The sequence below is a fragment of the Pleurodeles waltl genome, chromosome 6, assembly GCF_031143425.1.
Source record: "Pleurodeles waltl isolate 20211129_DDA chromosome 6, aPleWal1.hap1.20221129, whole genome shotgun sequence".
Classification (NCBI taxonomy): domain Eukaryota; kingdom Metazoa; phylum Chordata; class Amphibia; order Caudata; family Salamandridae; genus Pleurodeles; species Pleurodeles waltl.
In genome coordinates, this window is record NC_090445.1 from 1,038,888,176 (window position 1) to 1,038,914,908 (window position 26,733).

The window sequence follows — 26,733 nt, forward strand, 5'->3', positions numbered from 1 at the left end:
CCCTTACCGCCAGCCTTTCCATGACGATGTTTACCGCCACGGAAGCCTGGCGGTCAAGTGGAGGGGCCGGTGGTATGGCCGTGGCTAATGCGCCCCGGGCATAATACACTGGCAGTACACCGCCAGCCTGTTGGCAGTGTAACCACTAGGGTACTGCAGGCCGCCAGGGTAGGAATGAGGCCCATAGTTACAAACTATATTTATAAATATTGACAACAATTATACAAACATATATAATTACATGTAAAAATGATATTTTCCAGTTTTGCCTGCATTCTTTTAGGTTGGTTGTATGTAAATCAATATTATTTTTATTTTCTTGATGCAGTGTTTTTAACTTTATTTTTTAGGTTTTGGATAGTAGCAGAGGATTATGGGCCCAAATACGAGTTCAGCAGTCATACTGCCAGACCACCGTGGCAGAGGTCCCATGTACAGCATTGAGTCGGAGGTCTTTTGCACGCCCAATTACGATGCATGCAGCCTGAACTGCTGACCGCATTGACAAAGTTTGTTTCGGGCTGTGAAGGGGTGGACTGAAATGCTGGTTATTCGTACTCTGTAGACGTGAGGGCCAAGCTTTCTGCTGAGCAGATTACAAAAACACAGGGGCACCTGTGACCCCTTTGTTGGGGTTTCCTGACAATGGCAGGCTGTTGCGGTGCCAAGCTAAGAAAAGTACCATAAAAGTGGCCATTGAATGGATACAAATACAACACACCTGATGTCCATGGGCCTAGTGAAAACACCTGCAAATCACACTATGAAACACACCCCAATTCACTGCAGCACAGCTATTTGGACACAACATTTTGGTGAGAGAAGGAAGGCATTTTTCCCCATCCTTATCACCACTCACCGCACACTTTGCCAGCACATTGTATTATCAATCCTTTGTGTGCTTTTGTTGCACGTTGACTGACTTTAATTTGGGGACATTTCATGGATAAAAAATCCATGTTTTTCAGAGGCAGAGTTGGCAGTCATGGTGGATGAAATTATGAGAGTTGAACCACAATTCTATGGAGCGCAAGTCCAAAATATCACCATTAGTCAGAAAACGTACATATGGTCCAGAATAATACACAGAGTGACTGCTGTAGGTAGCACCTCGCACACACAGGAGGAAATTAAGAAGAGGTGGAATGGCCTGAGGTGGAATGTGTTTTCCCTCACCTCTAGGCAACACCTGTATGTCAACAGGATCTGGTGGTGGTCTTCCCAGCACCCCAATGAGATGGTTTCCATGGGAGGAGAAGGTCTTCCAGATCCTATATCCTGAAGGCTTGACAGGAATGCCTGGAGGAGTAGAATCTGGTAAGTTACATCTCACAAACTGTCACAAAACCCCAATGTCCTATTTGCTCCCTGCTCAGCTTTTGCCATTGTGTTGTCTACCTTCTACTTTCCTAACATGCAATCCCTAAAGTATCAGAGATGTTGGTTTTTCTGTGTTGATGTGTATTGCTGCAAACAAGATCACATGTATCAATCAGCATCACATGCCGCATGTTGTAAAGGTGTCTGTAAGTGTAGTCCCACAAAAAAAAAAAAAAAAATCAGGACCTTTTAGAAATGGGGTCTCTAGTTGGCAGTCAGTTTACACCCTGACCAAGTAGGGACCCTCACTCTAGTCAGGGTAAGGGAGATATACAGCTCAGATAACCCTTGCTCACCCTCTTGGTAGCTTGGCACAAGCAGTCAGGCTTATCACAGAGGCAATGTGCAAAGTATCTGTACCAGCACACAGTAACACAGTGAAAAGACCACAAAATGACTCCACACAAGTTTGGAAAAATAGCCAATATTTAAGTAAATGACAAAAATCTCACATACACAAGCAAAGCTATGGCAAGTGTGCATTGGAAAAGCATGCAATGTATTGATTCCTCACTTGCAAATGAGGCCATATGTTGATTCTTTCTCTGCCGGGCAAGCAATGAGTTGATTCTTTCCTTGCAGGGAAGGGATGCATCGATTTCCAGACAAGCAGCCTCAGGTCCATCCTGTGATGTTAAAGATTTTGAGGCCCAGGGTCATTGCGTGGTAAATTCCAATGCACTATGCAAAAGGTCCGCATTGAGAATAGGCGGTGCCTCAATTCACCAGCTGCAAGGCAGGCGCTGAGCTGAATTTTCAGCCACGGGACAGGCACTCCATAAATTTTTCTGAGACGCACACAGTAGTACATCGATTTTCTCATGTAGGTTACCAGCTTCTATTTCTAAGGGCCCAAGGACTGGACCTGGCACCATTTAACATGTCAGGACTCTCAACAGAAGAGCCCAGGCACTGGCAGATAAAGTCTCTGATGTCCCTGAGACTTCAGAACTGGGGACAAGCTCAGTCCGAGCCCTTGGAGAAACTTCACAAGCAGGTTTTCAGAACGCAAAGTCCATTCCTTTCCCTCTTGAGGCAGAAGCAGCAGCAGCAGGCCAGAACAAAAAAGGAACAGGCAGAGTGTCAGGTCCTCCTCAAACATCAAGTTCTTCTCCTTGGCAGAGATTCCTCCTTATTTCAATTTTTATTAAGGTGCATAATTAATCAAAACCATTCCACCATCCATGCAAAAAAAAAAAAAAAAGCTCAATTATAAAAAGTTTTCAGTATTAAACCCATAAATTAACCTGGAGGCTAATAGCAACAAAATTAGAATTTTGAAATACTCTAATGTTTAAGCTTAACAATCAGATATAGTTCAGTTTTGAAAGTTTTAAAAGGGAATAAAAGTAAACACATTTTATTAAAATACCAATTCCTTATATGAAAAGACTCAGTCAACTGCCTTATTTAAATTCATCCTATTTTGTACATTCAGTTTTTTAGATGCAAGGCATAGGAATTTTATTAGTCCTGCATTCAATATAGTGTCAGATGATTTGAAGCAAGTGATCACGGCTTGTCTGCACGTTTGTATACCTCTCTGATTAAAGGCAACCTTCAAGAGTTTTCTGCACTCACTCAGTAAACCCCTACATAGACAGATCATATGGGTAAGGTTCTCCACTCCCCGACCACACACAGTACAACGGGAGTTTGTCCCAGAGTGATCCAAGGGGAATGTATTTGGGCTACCTGGATGACTGCTGAATCAATACTTAATATATAGGTCTTTATCTGCTTTTGTCCAGCCCAACTCCAAATATAGCTGGAATTTCAGGATTTTATAATCACTTATTAGCAGACATGTGTGGGATCTGGCCGCAAAAAGACCCTTATCAATGAATAAACATTTAATATTCATTAATCGATTTCTGTTTTTTAAAAATACATTGTATGGTATATTTTTGTTCTACAGAGATCAAACATCTAAGGCATCCAGTGCTTGATCAAGATATTGCTGAGCTGGAGCCAAAGTATTCTGACACATCTCCTTTCAGAGTGCCTGACACTATTGATTCCTCATCGCTTGTTGAACATAATTCCAAGTCTTACCCTTCCTTGCTTTCATTTGGTTCACATAGCCAAATTCTAGCCTAACCTGGGCCTGCTAGGAGTTCTCTGGAAGGTGGAACAGGTTCCTCTTGATCCAGAAGTAATCTGAAAGTCTGGGGTTTTAGGTCCACTCCTTATACTCATTTCTGCCTTTGAAGTAGGCAAAGTTCAGAGTCCCCATACTCCATATCCTTATCTGTTCCCAATGGGAAACTGCACTTAAAAGATATTTTAAGGCAATCCTTATTTTAACCTATAGGAGAGATAGGTCTTGCAATAGTGAAAAACAAATTTGCAGCATTTCTCTATCAGGACTTGCAAAACACAAAAGTACATGTCCTACCTTTTACATATACAGCACCCTGCCCATGGGCTACCTTGGGCCTACTTTAGGGGTGACTTACATGTAGGAAAAGGGAAGGTTTGGTCCTGTCAAGTGGCTACATTTTCCAGGTTGAATAGGCAGTGCAAAACTGCACACACAGAAACTGCACTGGCAGGTCTGAGACATGTTTATAGGCCTACTTATGTAGGTGGCACAATCAGTGCTGCAGGCCACCTAGTAGCATTTGATTTACAGGCCCTAGGCGCACATTGTACACTTTACTAGGGACTTACCAGTAAATCAAATATGCCAATTGTGAATAAACTAATCACTAATACATTTTAGACTCAGAACATCTGCACTTTAGCACTGGTTAGCAGTGGTAAAGTGCCCAGAGTCATATAGCCAACAAAAACAAGTCAGAAAAAGTAGGAGGAAGGAGGCAAAATATTTGGGGATGAACCTGCAAAAAGGGCTAGGTTTAACAGGACCCATGATATGTCTCAATATGTAAATATAGATGGTCCATCCCAACTGCATTTTGTGAACAGGTTTGTTAACATTAACCCTTTAGTAAATGTTGGCAAGTAGAGATTGAAGTTACATAACAACAATTTGGCTCTGTTTTTGCAACTCTAAACATAACAACATTGTGATTTTACCTATTTTCTGACATGTCACAAATTATGTTCATTTCTCACGTGAGGTATCTACATACAATGCTTTACTCACAGACATTTCTGTCTACTTTGCATTATGTTGTCCTAGTCTCCTCAAATGAAACAATTGATGGAATGAGTGACACCATACCAAGTGTGCGGGCCAAATATTTGAAAGGCATGAAGTTAACACAGCAGATCAGAAGTTGCAGGTGATCCATTGATTCTGCACTGCTCACATGTTGACTAATGCTAAATATATAACCAAGATGTGTGATTCCCTGTTTTGTACACAGATAGGCCTTGGAAAGGTCAAATACATGTTACGTTTCACCCTTGTTGGCATCAGTGTTTGGGAGATGTCATGTTCTTCACTCAATCCAAAGAACAACATCTCAAGACATTTAATGAGCTGCTTAGTTAAAGTATATGTATTTAATGTCTACAAATGTCTTGTAAGCAAGTTTAATACCACTGAAATATATCACAGTGGTAATCTCTACCTATTTTGTTTTCTTCTAGGATTCTACTTACTGAGTCACAAAAGATTAGGATGTAGATACCACACTTCCACCAATAACAATGTTCTCTGTTTCACAACAGGTCTATCAGGCAGAGCACCTCCCCAGAGCTTGGACACAAAAGAGACACCCACTCCACCCCAGGACTAGCCTTCACAGATGAAAACACTACTGGTAATCTGGATTAGGATGGCTGTGTTAGTCCATCTGGTCAGGCTTGGCAGATGGCAATAGTGAGCCTCACTGGGCCCACAATAACGCCTCCCACCCCAGCTACAACACATCAGCCAACATCATTCACCACAACCTGTGTACTTAACACAGTTACGACCATTGTGTGCCCCCTCATGCTGGATCCTGATGTGAAAATTACCATCCCAGCTACAGAGGAGCCAGGAACCAGTGGGAGTGGGTACACTGGATCAAGGGCACAGGCTCATCGTGGAAGGGGTCATGTGAGGGTAACTGTGGGCCGGTGTAGTGAGGCTACTAGTGCCATTCACACCCAGACACCATTGGCCAAGTCTTGGGAGCCTATCATGAGTCCAAATGCATAATGGTACTCACTGAAATCTTCGGGATGAAGCAACTGCAGAGGCAACATATATACCACCAGAGGGAGGCCTATAACTCCAACATGGGCTCCCTATATGGGGTGCTGCAGTAAATTCACACCCACCTGTGAAGGGCTTTACCAGCACCATCCACCCCTTGCTGTAGTCCAACTACATCATGGCCATCATCATCTGTTGCCAGAAGAATACACACCTACAGACACCTCTGTCCCTACAGCGTTGGATACTCCACACACTGGTAAGTAGGGCCATCCCCACAAATTACCAGAAGGTGAGAATGGCAAGACCTCCATCATAACCAGCAAGAAATCTCAATACTAATTTCCTCCAGTATGTTTAACGCATTTACTCTGTGGAGTATTTCTGGACATATCTACCTTTCTGATGGCAGTAGTCTTTTGGACATTAATGTCCATACAGTTTTGCAGCTACAACTACGGTTTCATTCACCTTGACTGACTTCTTCACTTTTCAGTTTCCCTGTTTGTTTTTCGCAATGTTTTTTTTCTCCTTGTTCAGTAAAATAAATCCACTAGTCTGAAACGCATTGCCTGCTGTATTATATCTTGCAATGTATTTATCTATTTCTATATGAACTTGAAAATGGCATTCATATCTACATGTGTAAGCTTGGATATGTTGGATATATACGATGGTCAGCTCTGGATCACAACCATGTCTACCCAAAACATACATACAAGTGTGTTCTCATATACTATCTTTAGTGCATTGCACCAACAATAGCCTAGCATTATGTCAAAAACCGTAGCAAAACATACAGGACACCAATAATCTATGCCAATGGTCACAATTTAATTTGCAGACCCTAACAACATGGAAGGAGGGGATACATTTCAGAATTTCCTATTGAATTGGGAAATTAAAATTGGTCTATGTCATCAGCTGGAGCCATATCGTCTAGCCCACAAAGGGAATCCCTCATCAATAACACCAATTATCAAACACATGGCAGTACTATATTTTCTGAACACAGGTTCATGCAAATCCATATTTACAGTATACAGTGGAATGTCACAAACAAATATCTGTGGTGTGCTATAAGCACTTTGTTGATGAGACACATCAACAGCTACATATAGTTCACACACAATGAGGATTTAGCTAATGTGAAGGGGTAATAGCATGATTTGGCTTCAAAAAATATTTTTTTTGGAGCACATGATGGGCCATATTTTGCATTTTGACCACCACATGACAAAAAACAACTCCAATACAGGGAGTGCAGAATTATTAGGCAAATGAGTATTTTGACCACATCATCCTCTTTATGCATGTTGTCTTACTCCAAGCTGTATAGGCTCGAAAGCCTACTACCAATTAAGCATATTAGGTGATGTGCATCTCTGTAATGAGAAGGGGTGTGGTCTAATGACATCAACACCCTATATCAGGTGTGCATAATTATTAGGCAACTTAACAAAAAACAAATATATACCCATTTCAATTATTTATTATTACCAGTGAAACCAATATAACATCTCCACATTCACAAATATACATTTCTGACATTCAAAAACAAAACAAAAACAAATCAGTGACCAATATAGCCACCTTTCTTTGCAAGGACACTCAAAAGCCTGCCATCCATGGATTCTGTCAGTGTTTTGATCTGTTCACCATCAACATTGCGTGCAGCAGCAACCACAGCCTCCCAGACACTGTTCAGAGAGGTGTACTGTTTTCCCTCCTTGTAAATCTCACATTTGATGATGGACCACAGGTTCTCAATGGGGTTCAGATCAGGTGAACAAGGAGGCCATGTCATTAGATTTCCTTCTTTTATACCCTTTCTTGCCAGCCACGCTGTGGAGTACTTGGACGCGTGTGATGGAGCATTGTCCTGCATGAAAATCATGTTTTTCTTGAAGGATGCAGACTTCTTCCTGTACCACTGCTTGAAGAAGGTGTCTTCCAGGAACTGGCAGTAGGACTGGGAGTTGAGCTTGACTCCATCCTCAACCCGAAAAGGCCCCACAAGCTCATCTTTGATGATACCAGCCCAAACCAGTACTCCACCTCCACCTTGCTGGCGTCTGAGTCGGACTGGAGCTCTCTGCCCTTTACCAATCCAGCCACGGGCCCATCCATCTGGCCCATCAAGACTCACTCTCATTTCATCAGTCCATAAAACCTTAGAAAAATCAGTCTTGAGATATTTCTTGGCCCAGTCTTGACGTTTCAGCTTGTGTGTCTTGTTCAGTGGTGGTCGTCTTTCAGCCTTTCTTACCTTGGCCATGTCTCTGAGTATTGCACACCTTGTGCTTTTGGGCACTCCAGTGATGTTGCAGCTCAGAAATATGGCCAAACTGGTGGCAAGTGGCATCGTGGCAGCTGCACGCTTGACTTTTCTCAGTTCATGGGCAGTTATTTTGCGCCTTGGTTTTTCCACACGCTTCTTGCGACCCTGTTGACTATTTTGAATGAAACGCTTGATTGTTCGATGATCACGCTTCAGAAGCTTTGCAATTTTAAGAGTGCTGCATCCCTCTGCAAGATATCTCACTATTTTTTACTTTTCTGAGCCTGTCAAGTCCTTCTTTTGACCCATTTTGCCAAAGGAAAGGAAGTTGCCTAATAATTATGCACACCTGATATAGGGTGTTGATGTCATTAGACCACACCCCTTCTCATTACAGAGATGCACATCACCTAATATGCTTAATTGGTAGTAGGCTTTCGAGCCCATACAGCTTGGAGTAAGACAACATGCATAAAGAGGATGATGTGGTCAAAATACTCATTTGCCTAATAATTCTGCACTCCCTGTATAGTCCTCACAGCTTCCATCCTATCACTGAACAAGTTGTCTTGGTACAGGATTTGTACAGTGAAAGTGTGTGTATGCCATACCCAGGAACAGCCCATGTCCCCATTGTACTTCCAGACAGCATTATATACCAGCAAATGTCACAACTCCGAAATGTCCGAATGATGATGCCATGGTAAAAGTAAAACAGACAAAAAAAGAAAAATAGCAATTAAACAATACAGATAAGGTAATTCACATAGTCAACTCCCGGAGAACACAGTCCATGGCAAAACTAAAATCTGAAGAGAGCAAAGCTACACTCACTATCAAAATAACCATGTGTCATAACCTTGTTCACCAAACATTTTTTACCTGGATTACCCAGAGCTTGACCTTCCTGATATTTTCCCCTAATATACTCCTCTCATCATCACAACACATTGTTGTTGTAACACTCAAAGTTATGAAATGTGACAAAAATATTTACACTCTTGTATAGAAGTCATTGATTAGATCTTGACACTAGTCAGCTCCTTCCTCTTCACCACTATCATCATCATTTGACATTCCAGGATCCTAACTCTGTGACTTTCATGGTCTCCATCCTCTGTGATGTAAGGTATTTTCCATCTTGGGACCATGTTGTGTGATCTGACACACCTTCCCGGGTGAGTAGTGGAGGGCTCCCCCAATTTTAGCCAGGCATCAAAATCTTGCCTTCACGAGCTCAAAAGCCTGCTTCACTGGCTGCCTTGTCCTTCCATGGGCCTTATTGAAGTGGACTTCCCCTGGCGTTGTTGGATTCCTCAGTGGGGCCAGCAATCATGGACAATTGGGAAAGGCTGTGTCTCCTAAATGGAAATCAGACATAAGTGCAACAATAAATTAGACACTTCCTGATTATACTACCAGACAATGCCCACACAAAGTTAGGAGAAATCATACTTAACAGCAAACCAGGCCCTTTCTGGTAGTAGTTGTAACATCAGCTGGTGTAAGGTGTTGACCCGCATGACAAAGGAATCATGGACTTATCCAGGGAACAGGGCACAGCCATTTGAAATATACAAATCGGGCAAGCAGACACATTGAACATTGATAGAATAGAAGTTCTTCCTGTTACAGTGTACTTGTTCCCTGGCTTGTGTTGTACTAAGGCAATATGGGTGCTATCAATGGTTCCAACTACATGTTCTAGCTGAGCTATTCCATATAATCCATCCTTCACCTTGGCTAAATCCTCACGCCTCGGGAACTGGTCATAGCTGTCCAGGTGTCTCATCATTACTGATACCACCACATATTGCCACTGTGGATTCAAAGGAACCTGTTGCCAGAAAATGCAATACTGCCATAACTTTCTCAATTGGTGTGGTACATGTGGGACTGGTGATTTGAGGCAAGAGATCAGGCTCCAACTGGTGACATAGATCCATTATGGTTTGCCAATTCAAGAGCAACTTGCTGAAGATATCCCTTTCTTCAATGGCCTGAAGGTCTGGAAAAGGGCAGTATACTTGTCTTCTCTCTCTCCCAGGATACCTATGAGAGAATTATACACAGTATATAAAAGTTGTTCACAATGTCAAGAGTAAGAAACGTGAAGATTAAGCCAAAACTCATGTGACAGTACATAATTGTTCCATATAGTAATATGCACACATTACTTCTAAAGACTGTTTTGTTCAGCATCCCTCATCAATCCCCATTGGGGTCTCAACATGAGTCTTGACCATTAATATGCACATTTTGCATCTTGGAGGTATCATTTGCACCACTTTTTAATTAACATTTTATCTGGGACAAAATACTGTGCATGGCGGTGTACAGTGCACTGCGCTAAACTAGCCTATATGTACAATAATACAGTAGACAAATGAAAAGTGAAAAGTGGAATCAAAGATAAATGGCAATGGATTTGTACGTATTTACACATGTAACCCCTCATGCAGCATGGTGGTGACACAGTTAACAGTCACTGAAACATTAGTTTCATCCACTACAATGGTGGCTGCCTGACCTTGCATATTGGACAGTGTGCATCTGACACCGCCAGCGAAAGTCAACCACACAGTGGGTGGTTGACGTCATGACAGACACAGTCATAGGCTAACATTGGTGATTGTGACTATAGAGGGCCAATGGCTGTGTCTGTTTACGGGGATGAACCCATACATCACATGCATTTATGCTGCAGTTTGAAAAATACTTCACTTTTCTCTTGACATTGCTGCTGTCAACACCCTCTCCATTCCTAGCTGCTGTATGCTACCTCTCTGAGCAATCAAGGCAGGCCAAGCAGGTGAGAGGGCCCATGCCTTCTGTGTAGAGGAGATGGAACTGCTGGCTGATAAGGTCCTTTGTTTTACTCCATCATTTTCATTCCCACAGGCTACAATGTGCCTCTGAGTTAGTGTTAAGTATGATTACTGGTGTAAAGTTTGGTGGTCTCTACAATGGACAATAATGTCAGGGATTGACCAGCACTATACATCGTGCATTTAACACCACCATTGGTATATGTGAGGTGTGGAAATCTCTAGATTCCATTTGTGGTTCATGGAGACATCTATGCATGTTTACATTCCATGGTACCTATGATATATTTTGCATTCAGATCATGCTAACTGTGCAAACACTTGTGAGGCCTTTACATCATGAGTTGGGAATGTACTTTGGACTAAGCAGTTGTGGATGATTTTAGGCAGGTATAACTTCCCACACATCACTCAATCTAGGTCAGGCCTCACCAAACTATTGCCTGTTAGCTACCATAGCTCACAGACTCCTTCGGAGTGCCATACAGCCTTGAGCACACATATTGGATGTTCACAAGCTGCAATTTCACATGTTTAACTGTTGGAAATGTGATGCTCAATTAGGAATAGGATTATGTGTCTGCAGGGAGCAAGGCCTGACAATACGTTGTGCCCAGTCGTAACCATATGTCAGGCTGGGGCAGAAGTTGTGTGGCAATACAGCAGATATACAGAGTAAAATCCCTGCAGATCTGTAGCTCTGTAGATCCTTGGATGATTACTAAAAGAGTTTTGACAAACAATAATAGCCCTGATTGATTTTACATTGACTACATCAGGAATGATGACTGAGGTATCGCCTTTGACCTGATACTTCATTCCATTGACCCATATTGTCAATGTGTCTCATTTAATAATGACAGGTCACTTACACCTACAGGTCTAGTTTCAATTTCCCATAAGTAATGTTTACACTGTACAAGCCTATTTCACATGACGCATTAAGAATGCAGATAGTAGTTTTCTTCAGAAGAGGTTCTGATATGTGAATCACCATTTTCTTCACATTAAAAAAAACAGCAATACAATGGTATGTTAATGTCATCCCTGTAACAATGCCAAATATGGTAAAAGGTTTGTCTTGTGATGCAAGTACATATTACACAAACTCTGTCAGACGTAGTATGATATTATGTTAAGTTGATGTAGGAGGCTGGCCTGGTGTGTAGTGGGTACCTTGGGTACTTAGACCTTAAACCAGGTCCAGTTATCCCTGGTTACTGAATGTAGAAGTGTTCTAGCAGCTTAGGCTGATAGAGGTAGCTATAGCAGAGCACCTTAGGCTTAACTAGGAGACATGCAAAGCTCATGCAATACCACTTATAGTTACACAGTGCTTATATACAAGTAAAGACAATACTCAGTGTTACCAAAAATAAAGGTATTTATTTGGGTGACACAGTGCCAAAAATATCTTAGAGACAATACTCCTTCTGGAGGTAAGGATTATACACTATATATACACTAGACACCAAAATTAGACAAGTATATAGTCATAGAACAATGCAAACAGTAGGAAATCCTATAGAATGCAAAGGGAGAAAATAGGTCTAGGGGCAACAAAAACCATATACTAAAAAAGTGGAATGTGAATCACAAATTCCCCCCAAGACAAGTGTATTGTGTGCAGAATCGCTGGGAGAGTAAGAATACAGTAAAGGTAAGTAAATTACCCCACCCCAGAGCCCAGAGAAGCAGGAGTAAATTACTTCAAGTTTCCTTAGGACACACTACACCTCGTTTTTGGGATTTTACAGCAGCCAACCAAGTCTGCAAAGAACAACTGCTGGATTATTGGAACCGAAGACCTGCAAAGGAAGGTGACCAAGTCCAGAATTTGAAAGAAGTTCCAGGAAGGACAGGAGCCCCTGCCAACCCAGAAGAGGGTACAAAAGAAGAGTCTCCAGTTAGTTGAAGACTGCAGAAATGCACCCTAGGAAGGTCCCATGCCGCCGGAGAACAACTCAGCGAGTTGAGCATCACAGAGTGGAGTGCTGAGGACCTGGGCCAGGATGTGCATGAAGGAATTTTGCAAAGAGTACACAGAGGCCTCAGGAGGCAAAGAAGACACAAAACAATGGGGTACTGCCATTCTCAGGGAAGGAAAGGTCTTATCTCCTCCAAATTGCATCATCGGATCCTCAGAACAGTCTATGTCGATGATGTCCATCCTCTGTGTCCTTAGGGGCATGCTTGTTGTTGTGAGAGGAGTCCCAGGATACCGGTCGTCACCTTGGATGGTGCCTGCTTGGAGCAGGGGAGTGATTCCATCACTCCAGTGGAGATTTCTTTGGTTCTTCTGGTGCAGGATGAAGGCAGGGAGTCCCCAGAGCATGCACACCATGGAAACTGTTGCAGTTGGTGACTTGGAGCTGAGGTTGCTGAAGGAAAAGTGTCTCTTGGAGACACTTTGTTGTAGTTACAGCATTTCTTGGAGCAGGCTGCGGTTGATCCGAGGCCAGAGGATGCTGAAGTTGTTGCAGAGGATTCCTGAAGGAAACTTGCAAGCAGAATCTGAAGAGAACCCACGGGAGAGACCCTAAATAGCCCTGAGAGGGGGATTGGCTACCTTATCAGGTATGGGCCTATCAAGAGGGGTCTCTGACGTCACCTGCTGGCACTGGCCACTCAGAGCCCTCCAGAGTGCCCCCACACCTTGTAAAGCAAGATGGCTGAAGTCTAGGACACACTGGAGGAGCTCTGTTCACCACCCCTGGGGTGGTGATGGACAGGAAAGTGGTAACTCCCCATTCCTTTGTCCAGTTTCCCACCAGAGCAGGGGACAAGGGGTCCCTGAACTGGTGTAGGCTGGTTTCTGCAAGGAGGGCACCATCTGTACCCTTCAAAGCATTTCCAGAAGCTGGGGGAGGCTACCCCTCCCCATCCTGTAACACCTATTTCCAAAGGGAGAGGGTGTAACACCCTGCTCTCAGAGGAAATGCTTTGTTCTGCTTTCCTGGGACTGGGCTGCTCATACCCCAGGAGGGCAGAACCCTGTCTGTGAGGTGGCAGCATCTGTAGCTGCAGTGCAAGCCTCAGAGAGCTGGTTTGGCAGTACTGGGGGTCCACAGTGGAGCCCCCAGGATGCATGGAATTGGCTCCCTAATACCAGATTTGGAATGGGGGGACAATTCCATGATCTTAAACATTTTACATGGCCATATTCAGAGTTACCACTATGAAGCTACATATAGGTGTTGATCTATATGTAGTGCACACGTGTAATGACGTCCCCGCACTCACAAAGTCTGGGGAAATGGCCCTGAACTCTGTGAGGGCACCTTTGCTAGTGCAAGGGTGCCTTCCCACTTAGTAACTTTGCACCTAACCTTCAGCAAGTGAAGGTTAGAGACATAGGTGACTTATAAGTTACTTAAGTGCAGTGAAAATGGCTGTGAAATAGTGTGTGCACTATTTCACGCAGGCTGCAGTGGCAGTCCTATGTAAGGGTTTGTCTGAGCTCCCTATGGGTGGCAAAAGAAATGCTGCAGCCCATATGGATCTCTTGGAACCCCAATGCCTTGGGTACCTAGGCACCATATAATAGGGACTTATAAGGGGGGTCCAGTGTGCCAGCTGAAATTGGTAAATAAAGTCACTGGCCTACAGTGACAAATATAAAAGTAGAGAGAACATAAGCACTGAGGTTCTGATTAGCAGAGCCTCAGTGGCACAGGTAAGCACTACACAGGCATACACATTAGGCCACAAACTATGAGCACTGGGGCCCTGGCTAGCAGGATCCCAGTGAGACAGGCAAAACACACTGACATATAGGTTTTTATCTATGAGCACTGGGGTCCTGGCTAGCAGGATCCCAGTGTCACAGTAAAAACACACTGACACACACTCACAAACATGCCAAATGTGGGGTAACCATGCTAGAAAGAGGCTACTTTCCTACAGTTGCCCACATGTCCATATATCACCAGAGAGGAAGCTATCACTGGCACACACTCCAACCCTTCCATTGTGACCTAAGTCTTAGCATGTGGCCTGTACTATGTTTAAAGGCTCTATAATCCATATGCATCAGATGCCTGGCAGTAAAGTCATCTGTACAATATGGCACAAATAGTGTACTCTTCTAAAGCTCACAAAGGTGTTTTGTGTCACATAGTAGACCCCATCATAGTACATATATGATGAGGCAGGGCTACATGTTATTATTGGACTGGCTTAGTCAGTGTAGGACAGGACCAGGAATTGGGGTTGTCAGCAGATGACTACCTAAGTCTGTGTTCATGGCTTTGTAGTGCTTAACTGGTAAAAACTACACAAGTTATATGTTAACTTTTGATTTATGCTTGTGCTAGTTGTAGACGAATTGTGTGACAACAAAACAGATATCCCATAAATTGCAGTGATATGCTGTTTTTCCTCTCTAGTATGGGCCAGCTCCTGGAAGGTGCAGACCCTGGGGGTCTGTCGTTGGCGCAACATCCATTGCAGGAAAAGGTGGGAGGGCCTGTGGCGCTTGACCCAGAAGATTGCAGAGGTCTAGCATGGGAAGTCTTCCCAACATAGACAAGCATTGGGATGAAAGCTGACCCCCCTAATGGCCTATATACTGGTGGTGGAATATCCAGAGCTTGATGGGCAGTTGAGGGCCCAACAGCAGCTACAAGATGGAGGAGTCCTGGCCAGAGTTGTTCATGTTACTTTGTCAACTTTTTTTTTTACCAGCAAACATTTGTCCATCAACATTGGGGGTGTGCCATGTCCAATGCACAAGAAGAGTCTTGGTATATGCAAGTCTGATAGTAGGTGTATGATGATGTGTTTTGCCTAATGCCTTCATGACCAGGAACCCAGCAGAGTCCAGACCACTGCCAATTTTCTGTTTTGAGCAGACACATGGCTGTATAAAGTCAAAATCACCTAATGTTGTTTGATGTTCTGGGTGAAGGTTGTACAAAACAGGCCACTTGTCTACATTGTGTCAGGAGTGATTCTCCCTCACTACTGTTTCTCATGTGATGCTAGTCATATTATATGTGAAATAGCATGCAGTGCACTTTTACTGCAGTGACTGGACAACACTTTCCATTGGTAACCTGGGATTCAACAGTAACGTGAGTGTGCAATCATCACTGGTGGCATTGGCATTAATGCCTACATGTCGCCCGGTGTATCTTTCCCTGTTGTAGTTACATCTGCAATACTGTTTCAAGATTCATTAACTGTCTGGTAACATGCATCAGGGAGTGAGATGTAGGAATGTAGGGATCTTATGTGAGTTTCTACACTCAGTTTTAAAAGGCCATTTGTGTTTGAAATACTAAATGATGCTGTGATGTACCATCCCATTATTACTGAAGTGTGTCCACCTCTTCATGTCATAGGTATTCACAGACATGCAACAAACTTCAGAGGGGTATTGGCTTTTAGGAATGCAATATCAGAATGATGTACCAGTAACACGCAGGACTGGTGATGTTCATAGGGCCATACAGGCTATTCTGTGGATGCATTTGTAGTACATATCTCCTAATGCTTTGGCCCTGATTCTCTTTAGCCTACATTTCTATACTACATGTGTTATGTAGTGGAGCTTCCTCAGTATAGCTTTCATTTTACTAATTTGACAATGGACATATGAGGAAGTATCAGGAAAAAAAATGACATAACTTTGAAATGAGCAATTGTACGTGACATGATTCCTGTTACACTTATTACAGCTGCTTTTCTAAATGATTTGTCCATCATCACATCATGATGTTTCAGGAAAATGAGCATTAGCTGAATTCAGGAGCTTGTGTGGACACTCAGGAAATTTATTTTTGGTAGCCATCATATCTTGTGACATCAGTTAAGTATGGCATGCTACAAGGGTCAAAGTACACAAGCTGAGAAACTGTTCTAGTATATACTTGAGGATGGAGTGTAGGCAAGTTAATTTAGGGTATAGGAGCTTTTTAGGATTATGATACCACTGTGACCAACTGTTTTCAGCTAATGTAGTATGCATGCATGTGTTCAAGCTAATGTTCACGGCCATGTAGTGAACCATACAGATGGGCTATTCTGTACCTTTGTGTCATTTCAGATTTATCCAGAGCACGCAAAGGATACAGGGCAACATCGTTGGGGAAGCAGCTGACTTTACTGACACAGAGGGACCCAGTGGCAAAGACGGTGTGGGGAGTGCCATGGAGTTTGCAAGCTCAGCATCGTTATCTTCTGAGTCATCCTCCAGTGGACACTTCAGAGTTGTGGCGGACCCCACAGGATCTCTTCTTACTTCATCCATGTCTGACACCCCCAGTTCCATCTCCATCCTCTCTGTTGCTCCGCACCCAGTTGGATGGGCCTGCTCTCCTATGAAGGGAGCTGTCTCATTTGTTCTAGGCACCTCAGCCCCTGACCCCTCCACTGCACAGAGTGAGTATGCTGTTGACCTCCTGAGAAACATATCAGAGGGTCAGACTGCTATTCAGAATGCTACCCAGAGGCAAGGCTGCCTTCTGCAGCAGATGGTGGCCTACCTGGAAGGCTTTCACAGTGCAATGTCTGGCCTACATAGATCTTTTCAAGCCTCAGCCTCCTCCCTCAGTGCAGCCTCTCATCCCCCCCAACCTTGTGTACGTTGCCCCACCCTTTCCCCATATCAGTACCCTATTCCCACACCTGTCCACAGCACAGGTGGACATTAAAAAAAACACAATCCTACAGACACAAGCAGCACATATAAGGACAAACACAAAAAACAGGCATGCATTAAAACAGACACTGCACCCACCACCACACCCACAGACACCTCCACTGCCATCACATCCACAACCTTCACTGACAACACCACACCCACATACTCACACCACTATCCCATCACATCCCCACACAGCACAGACGACAGCACACACATGCACACACCACACTCCCACTATTGCACCCACACCCAGAACAGACAACTCCACACCCACATGTACCCCCACCCACCATCACATCCATTCACATACAACATACACCACACCCACTGTTACCACCACATCAGCATCAACAACACTTACACTCAGCACATCCACTGCAGCAGCATCCACTGATCCACCATTCCCTTTGTACATGCCTAAGAAACACATACACACAAAATCAAATACCCAACAGACACCACTGATATAAGACACACCCTTACTTGCAGGACATATACCTGACACACATGCACCTGCACCCACACAGACCCAAGCACATCAGACACAATCACTCTGTCTCTCTTTAAGACCCCACCCCTTCCCATTCCTAATCATTAGTACCCTATTGAAGATACTTCATTTTCCCTGGCCCTTATCCCTCCCAAACCATAAGCCACCACTCCCAAGATGCTTCCTACCCCTTCCACACCCAAGAACACCTCTCCCAACTTCAAATCCACCCCTATTTCCCACCCATCCACCCCTTCCAGGTCAAAAGGTACCCAAAAAAAAAATCTTCACCACCTTTCACTTCCCAAACCCCACTCCTAAATGTAGGTACACTCCTTCCTCTTCCCAAACTACCACTTCCCATGCCAAGGACACCCTTCCCAAATCCAAATGTCCCGCTCCCAAATGAGAGCTTTGAGGTGCCTGCCCTGCCCAATGGATACTCCCTTGTGAGGACATTACCCTGGCAGTGTCTTTTGAGGCAAGTGTGGTGGCACAGCAGTGTGCTTACACTATTTAGAGTTGGACTGTCCATTGGCTGTTGTGGTTTTTCCAGATTTCTTTTGAAGGAAAAAGAAAGATCCAGTTATTTTGGAAGATACTAGTCCTTGATGTACTTTGCCCTAGCTAGTTTTGATAACCTAGCAGTGTTGCATCAGTTAGATTGTGACACAATGGCATTGTGTATTGCTATTATGGCAGGTTGTACTGCACATATGTTTATAGTGTACTTTGTTATGTACATGCAAAATTTTAAGTGGTATGTGTTGGTGATAGGCTTTTTCTGGGCAGGCATTCATCACGGTGTTGTGGTGTTGACCACTTGTACTAACTAATTGCTGTGCTTTTTCTATATTGGGACGTGGGACAGCAGGTGTGTTACTTTCACCCTGATTGCTGATAAGTAGGATCAGGTTTGTATATTTAAAGTTCGGGACCACTGCAAGAGTTGCACAGGTCAAGGTGAACTGTTCCATAGATAGATATGTGGGATGTATCCAAACTTCATCAGACTTTGGTTTGAGTGGTATTTCAAATGGTAAAGATTTCAGCTTTTCTTGAAAAATGTCAATCTCACTTTGCGTGCACTTCAACCTATGATGTATGTTGGACATATGTTGACTGTGTCCAGGTTTGTTATCTGTTTATGCATACCTGGATGGTGGTTGGTTGTCATGCCTATTTGTATTCTGTGTTGTGACATATGTCCATTGTTTTGTGTGAACCTTACACATTGAACCTACTTTAGTTGTAAGTGAAGAATGCTGTTATTGATGTGTTTGTTTTAATATCTTGCAACTACACAGTGCACACATATGCATGTCACTTGGTGATGTTATTGGTTGCCACTGATATACTTTAAGCCAGGGAGCCTGTGCACAGAAACATTTTGGGGCATGGGCAAATTGGACCTTGGCCCAGGGACCCAGTCTTTCAGGGGGTGCAGTGATGGAGCCAACCCTGTTCTACAGAGAGTGTTTCCATGGATGACTTTCAATAATTTTTAGACAGATTATTTTGGATTCCATTGTACAAAAATATTCTATTGCAGTAATTTTGCAGAGAATGTGCGGTTATGTTTCATGCAATGTTTCATGTAACATCCCTACTTAAGTTTATTTTCTATCAAAACTAGACTGAGCATGTAAGAAGTTGAATTGTATCTCAGTGATTATTTCCTGTGATTTTAGTGATGGCCTGCTGTTGTGTTACAGTATTGTTGACACACATCACTAGCCCTGAAAATTAGTTGTGCACACATTTAAAATGTAGAAAAGTGTGTCTGTGCAGTGTCAGTGACCTGGCCAAACAGGGCATCAAAGAGCTGACTTGGGATTACGCACTGGATGTTGTTTCAAATAAGGAACAACAAAATAGGCTTAGTCCAGGACCCCATGCACCTAGAGTTGTACCTGCCTTTGCATCTGTTAACTGAAGAGTCAATGGGAACGGGTCAGATTGTGGCTTACTGTCGGTTGCATCCATGATGCTTTGCGTTTCAAATGTCATCAAGCAGTAGTGGCAGGATGAGTCCAGGTGAGTAGAGGTGAGTGTCTGCCTTATATCTGTCCCTTTACACCAACTCAGGTGTGGAGGTCTTGCCGCCACAGTCACTTTGGCGGGAAAGGGAATTGTGATTGGACTGGTGGTGGAGCTGCTGTCATGAATGGGATTTCTTAGTGGCGACAGAGGTGCTGCAGCAGTCTTTAGTCCATGCACCCGCTTTCTTCATAATTGGGTGGGGAGAACACTGAGTTAGCAGGCAAGGAAACTGGTGCCATATCGATGGTGCTACCCTTTCCCCCCAAACCGTAATCGGGGGTCTAAGTTTTTAATGAATTTTCCCTTTGAATATATATTTTTAATATGTTTAATTTTTGCATGTTTTAGGATTTACTGTAACTATTTTTGGATGCATTTTGTGTTGATTACTTCCAGAGTAGGGACTTGAGCAACAACGCTGTATGTCATATTTAGATTTAACAAAATGATTAGACGTTTAAAGTTGATTAAAGTTGTTTCCAGTATAATGGTGTTTTTTCTGTCATGTGTTATGTTTATTTCTGAGTAACGTGTATTAGATATAGGGCCTGATTATGAGTTCAGCAGCTAACTGCCCAAACTCCAGTACAGTGGTGGGGAGGCAGTGATCAAGCTGGCGGACACACCACCATCATGCATTCTGAGGGTGCTGACAAGCGGGCTCTACTCTGCCTTTTTGCTAGCCTTGTAACGGCAGGGATCTGCCAAGGAAAGGCTGGTGGAAAGAAAAGTCATTATCAGAATACTGGTTCCAAACTTGGCACCACCATGGCTGACCACGACTTTCACAATCAACAGCTATTTGGCATTTGGTGTGTGTGGCAACCTGAAGGGCAGAGTGAGTCATGATATGTCTTCCAAACAACAGTTAAGCAAGGGCAGATGTGTAAAGAAATCTCTGTGGCACCACACACATTGCTCACATTACTTACAACTGACACGTACAACATGCATACTCAGCTAATGCTGTCATGCACATGCATGTTGCCTAACATATACAACAATGATGAGGAAAGAGATGTCAGTAGATGGCAGCAATGTCTACTGGATGTATTGTGACATCTACTTCCAAAAGTTTACAGTGCCATTTTGCAAAGATCTTGTGCATAGCTGATTTGCAGGTTATTCTATTGTGACGGGTACCTGTGTAATTGGTTGTATTGACCTAACATTTAGGAAGCATTCAAATTCCATTTAAGTCAAGCAGCTGCTGAAATTTGTAGGTCATTAGCACCTGGAAGAATGGGCTGAGAAATACATCTTGCCACCAGTGCAGGCCTAGTTGATTGTGATACAGGCAGACTCAGGACTTTGTTGTATATGTGATTGGAGTCATCATTTAGTCAGTACTTTGTGAATGTATCTGCTGCCAATATCTTTCTGGTGATGCATCTTGAGGCCTTTGGAATCCTTGTTTCGCACACAGGGTAAGGTGTCCTTCCTGTCCTCAATAATTTAATCTTGGTCCAGTATGTCAAGATGGAGCTAGGTAGCAAGACACATATCAAGGTTGAGCATGATCTGCATATTGGTCCTTCCCACATAAGTAAGCTTCAATTGAGAGACAGCAGGAAAGGTTTTCTGGACAAGTGACCACTGTTCTGGTGTTTGGAGTCACTTAAGCAGCGCCTCCTGGGAGTTGAAGTCAGGTCACTCTCACTACTTTCCACCACTTGATAATTGGTATCGTCCCAGGTGAATAAACTTAATTTGAGAGTTCACTAACAGAAACATTGGGACAAGTGCACACTGGGCTGGTGATTGGTGTTACAGGAACAGGCCCTCCTGGAAGATGCAGTCATGTTACTCCCTGTACCACATTCAATATACAAATGTTATACTATCAGGTGAGTACACTTCCATTGAAAGTTAACAAACAAGGGTATTTCGGCAAGTAAACACTGGGCTTGTATTTGGAGCTGGATAGACCGAGCCTCTTGGCTTTGGCAGTCATGTCACTCCCTCTATATACACTTGAGAAATGTCACCCTTGCAGGTGAGTACACTTCATGTGTGACTTCCAAAACATGTTTTGTTTGAGAAGAGAAGCCTGGACTGGTGGTTGGACTGACAGTAAGAGAGCCTCCAGTGAGTTGAAGTTATGTAACTCCATGTACTACACACTATACAAATGGTTTCCTTCCAGGGGAGTACACGTCAATAGAGAGTTAAGACACTGGGGCCTTTGGAAAAGAGAACACTATTCTGGTGTTTGGAGTCACTTAAACAGTGCTTCCTGTGAGTAAATGTCATTGGGAAATTGACAAACAGTGGTCTTTGGATAAGAGAACACTGTGCTGGTGTTTGGATTTACAGATACAGTGCCTGCTGTGAGCTGCAGTCATGTCACTCTCTCTAGTACACACACTGTACAAATGTTATCCTCCCATGTGAGTACACTACAATTGGGAGTTAACAAAGAAGGGGTTTTGGAGAAGAGGACACTAGACTGGCTGAGTGTAGTACAAGTAACAGTGCCTTGTAACAGTGCCTTCTGGAAATTGTAGTCATGTCATGCCCTGTTCTACACAAACTTGACGAATATCATCCTACCAGGTGGGTACACTTCAACTGGGAGTCAAAAACAAGGGTATTTGGAGGAGGAAACACTGTTCTGGTGTTTGGAGTTGTAGAACGGTGCCTGTTGGGAGTTGTAGTCATGTAACTCTCTGTAATACACCCAGTATATAGAAATGTTCTCCCTCAGGTGAGTACACTTCCATTGAGAGATTCCAGACAGGGGTTTTTGGAATAGTGTACACTGGGTTGGTGATTGGAGTAAAAGTGATGGTGGCAAAAGGTGAGCAGTGAGCATGCTTGAGATGGCAATTTGGTGACATTATTAGTGTTGTGAATTACCAGACTCCACTTCCCCAGGTATTCCTGTGAAGACCTCAGAATGCAAGATGGCAAACACCTTCTCCTCTCAGGGATAGAGTTGTAATGAGGGGTGGATGGGCCACTGTCAGTTTTCTTAGCCTGCAGCAGGTGCATGAAGACCAGGGAACAGACTTTTCCCCTGAGGTGTTCCACCTCTACCTCATGTCCTTCATTGTGCCTAGGGTGGTGCTAGAGCATTCACTCTGTTGAGCTTCCTGTCCCACATTTCCATTTTCCTACTGAGAGGAGTATGCTGGAGTTTTACTCCAAACTATTTTGGCTCTACTCTTATGATTTCATCCACCATGACTGTTAACTCTTTACCTGTGAAACACTGATTTTTGTAACGCGGCATGGTGGGGAAAAAAAAAAAATATAGAAGAGTGACAGTGACTTACTAAAGAGGGGTGGTGCAAAAGGGTGTGAGTGGACAAAAGTGTGTGTCGGTTCTGTCTTGTTGGGTTGTGCTGTGGAAATGCAGAAGATTATGTGTGAAGGGATGTTTTTTATAGTGCCCTTTGCTGGTTTGTCCAGTGTGGCAATGAGTGTCAGCTGTGTTGTTTTCAAATCCATCAAATGTGCCGTAATGTATTACTTTGGTGACCGCAAAACACTGTGGTTTGGACTGTCATTGGCTGACCACCATGGGTGCCCACCATTGCGACTTTGGGCTTGTAATACAGTCAGTGGTTGGTCTGTGTTACGTCGGGCTTTAGGTGGAACCTCCTATTTCCGGGCCTCGGCGCCACTGCCGGTCTGCCTTTTTTGGTTGGTGGTCCTCCCTGTGTAACTCGTAATATGGACTGCCAACATGGCGGTCTGGTGGTACAACCACCAAACTAATAATGAGGCCCTTAGTCTTGTTTATGGAAATCAAAATTCTTCAGTGAAGCAAGGCTACAGGCTTTATCCAAGGAGGGCCCAACAAAGTCAGATAGACATTAGCCAAAGTCACATGGCGCGAGTTATAGTTGCATTAGGGTGCAAGTTATAGTTATTTAAAATAACTCTAACTATAACTGCTAAATTTCTGTGGTTTGTGCTAGTAAATTCAGAACCCAATAATGTCCTTGTAACCTTTGTTTTTTTCAGTGAACATAGATAGACAGATAGCTAGACAGATAGATAGATAAACAAATACATACATAAATAAATATGTATAGACATACAGATAGATACACACACACATACATATATATTACCAACTGATCTCCAATAAGCAGTTATAGTTCGGATCTAGATTCCATAACAAAAGTGTTTTTTATTTTGCCAATAACTTTGGTGATTCTTGCCGACTCTTAAGAAAAGTTTGCCACTCACATTAACTGTTGTTTTGAAAGTTTTGGGGTGATTCAAATGGGGGCCGAGACAAATGGGTCCAAAAACATGTTTTACCAATGCAATTTTCCATAGGGGATTTAAACACAACTACAGTCCTAACCTCTGAAAGGAATTGCACCAAAATTGGTAGAAATTTAGATCTCGGTCTAGAAAGATCTCTTTTTGTAATTTGGTATGAATCTGCTGAGTAGTTTTATAGTTATTAAAGGAAAAAGGTTTATGTATATCTAGGGAGATATAACCAATCACATAGTGAGATCTGACTGGCTGCGGTCACATCAAAAAGAACATCCTGGAAGCCAAGAAAAAGTGGTAAGAAAAAATCTTTAAAAGGAAGATAAGAGGCAGGGTAGAAATACCCTGACCTCCTAGGCCTGGTGGCTGAGTCCCAAAGGGATCTCACCTGGGACCAAAAATGCTTTTTGAAAAAATGTAAAAAACAAATGCAGCCTCCTATGCTTGTTTTTTCTATGCCCCCGTGTGGGCTAGGTCCCACGAGGCAGAGTTATGAATAAGGTTTGAGAGGGGAGCACGCATTTCCCATCTCCTGGGCTGCTATTCTCGCCACTTGCCACATCCTCGGGGTCTTGCTTTAGAAATTAGGAAGGAGGGGGCATGCTGCCACACTCCTGCCCTGTTTCTGCCCCAGGGACCCCATTTCCCAGGGCCCTGCCACGGCAACACCAGCAACACTCTAAATTTGCTCACCTCAAATGTATGTTTTTCTAACAAAAGGTTTTAAGCATAGGATTAGCACAGTGCCATCCACACCGAGCTAGAAAGGGATAAAGTATTTTGCCATTTATACAGCAAAGTCTTTAAGCATAGGATTCGCACAGTGCCATCCATGCGGAGCTGTAAAATGGCAAAAGCCTTTCACCATTTCAGTCACAGTATTACAGGTTTGGATTGGTAAAATACCATCCACGCCAACCCAGAATGAGCATAAGCAATGCCAAAACGTTTTGCTATCATTGTAGCTCTTCAGAGAGTTTCAGCTTTATCCAGACTCAAGGGAGCACCCAATATAAGTCAAAGTAATACTCTTTCAGGCTTAGAGCGATGCATATGTTATGCAAAAGAGAAGAGTAACTCTGGGGAGCTTCCAAGTTTAGGTGGGGAGCAGCTCCAGTATAGATCACCTTACAACACCAAAAGCAGTCTAAATTTACTCATCTTAAATGTCTCCTTCTCTAGTAACGTTTTTTAAGCATAGGATTTTTTGCATAACGTATGCCTCACTCTAAGCCTGAAAGGGTATTTCTTTGGAATGTACCCCAGAACAAGGGATGACATCAGGAAGAGGTGGAACAACCTACGGGGGAAGGTGCGTTCCGTGGTTGCAAGACACCAGATAGCTGTACAGAGGACTGGCGGTGGACCCCTACCTCCTCCCCCACAACCGACAACATGGGAGGATCTTGGCGATCATGCATCCTGAGGGCCTGGCAGGAGTAGCAGGAGGACTGGACTCTGGTAAGTCAAATCTTTACAACTTAATGCCCCCCTACCTGCATGCCATCACAAACTCCTACCCTTACTCTCACCCCCATCACTCCACCACCTCACATATACCCGACCATCCGAATACCAAGCCCCGCATGCAACACCAATGCATGGACCCCATCACAGACCTGCATGGCCACCCATCACCACAGCATGCACACTAGTGACAATCACTTAGCCAACCAAATCACAATTCACACAAGCCAAAGCTGCCTTGGTAATAACAACCATAGAGGGAAACATGCCCATGCACAAGATGTCACACACAGAAACAATAACACTGCAGTTACATCCCCACAGAACCCCCACACAACGTTACCGGTGAGGAGGTGCCAGCAACATCCAGTCCCACCCCCAGAAGAGGCCTGCAGTGATGACAGCAGCTCTGCATGCCTAGATCAAGATGACCAACCTGGCTGATCAGGGACCTCTGGACAGTCGGTGACCCAGCCACATTCCCAAACCACCATAGAGCCTCCCCACTCAGAAAACACCAACACAGCACCCACCCAGTGGGCCCATCTCTCTGTCCCCAGGACAGGTCAATCAGCAGTGTGTCCACCACTACAGGGACCCCAGGCAACCCCACAAACCCAGGACGATCAGGGACCTGGGGTCTATGGCAGTGGGCACACGGTTCAGTGGACAGAGGCATTGAACAACAGGGAAGCTGGGAGGACTGCTGTGCGACAGGGGGAGGACAGGCCCAGGGAACCGACTCTCCAGGAGGCACTCACCAACATCCTGGGAGCTTACCACCATTTCCAGGAGACCATGGGCCAGATTCTGGCCGAGCTGCAGGAGACCCAGCGACTGTAGGAGGGACAGTACCTGGGGATCAGAGAGGACCTGATGGACATCCGCACCAACCTGGTCACCATTGCAGGGGTGCTGGCAGACATGGCCAACACCATGAGGGAGGCAGTGGCACACCAACGGGCCCCTGACACTAGCCACACCAAAGAACAGCCCTCCACCTCTACCGATGCTAGTGGACAGGAGGCCCTATCACTGTAACAACTGACCACCAGCACCTCACCCCCTGCAGAAGGAGAACCACCTTGCAGAAGGTCCCTGCGATCCAGGCAGAAGCCAGAGAACATTGCCAAGACCCCGCCAGGAAATAGGACTGCCCTGATTGTCACCATTGTGTCCCACTCTGTAACCCTGTCCACCTTGAACTGACAGTGCTCCACTTCTTATGCCCCCTTGGACAATGCA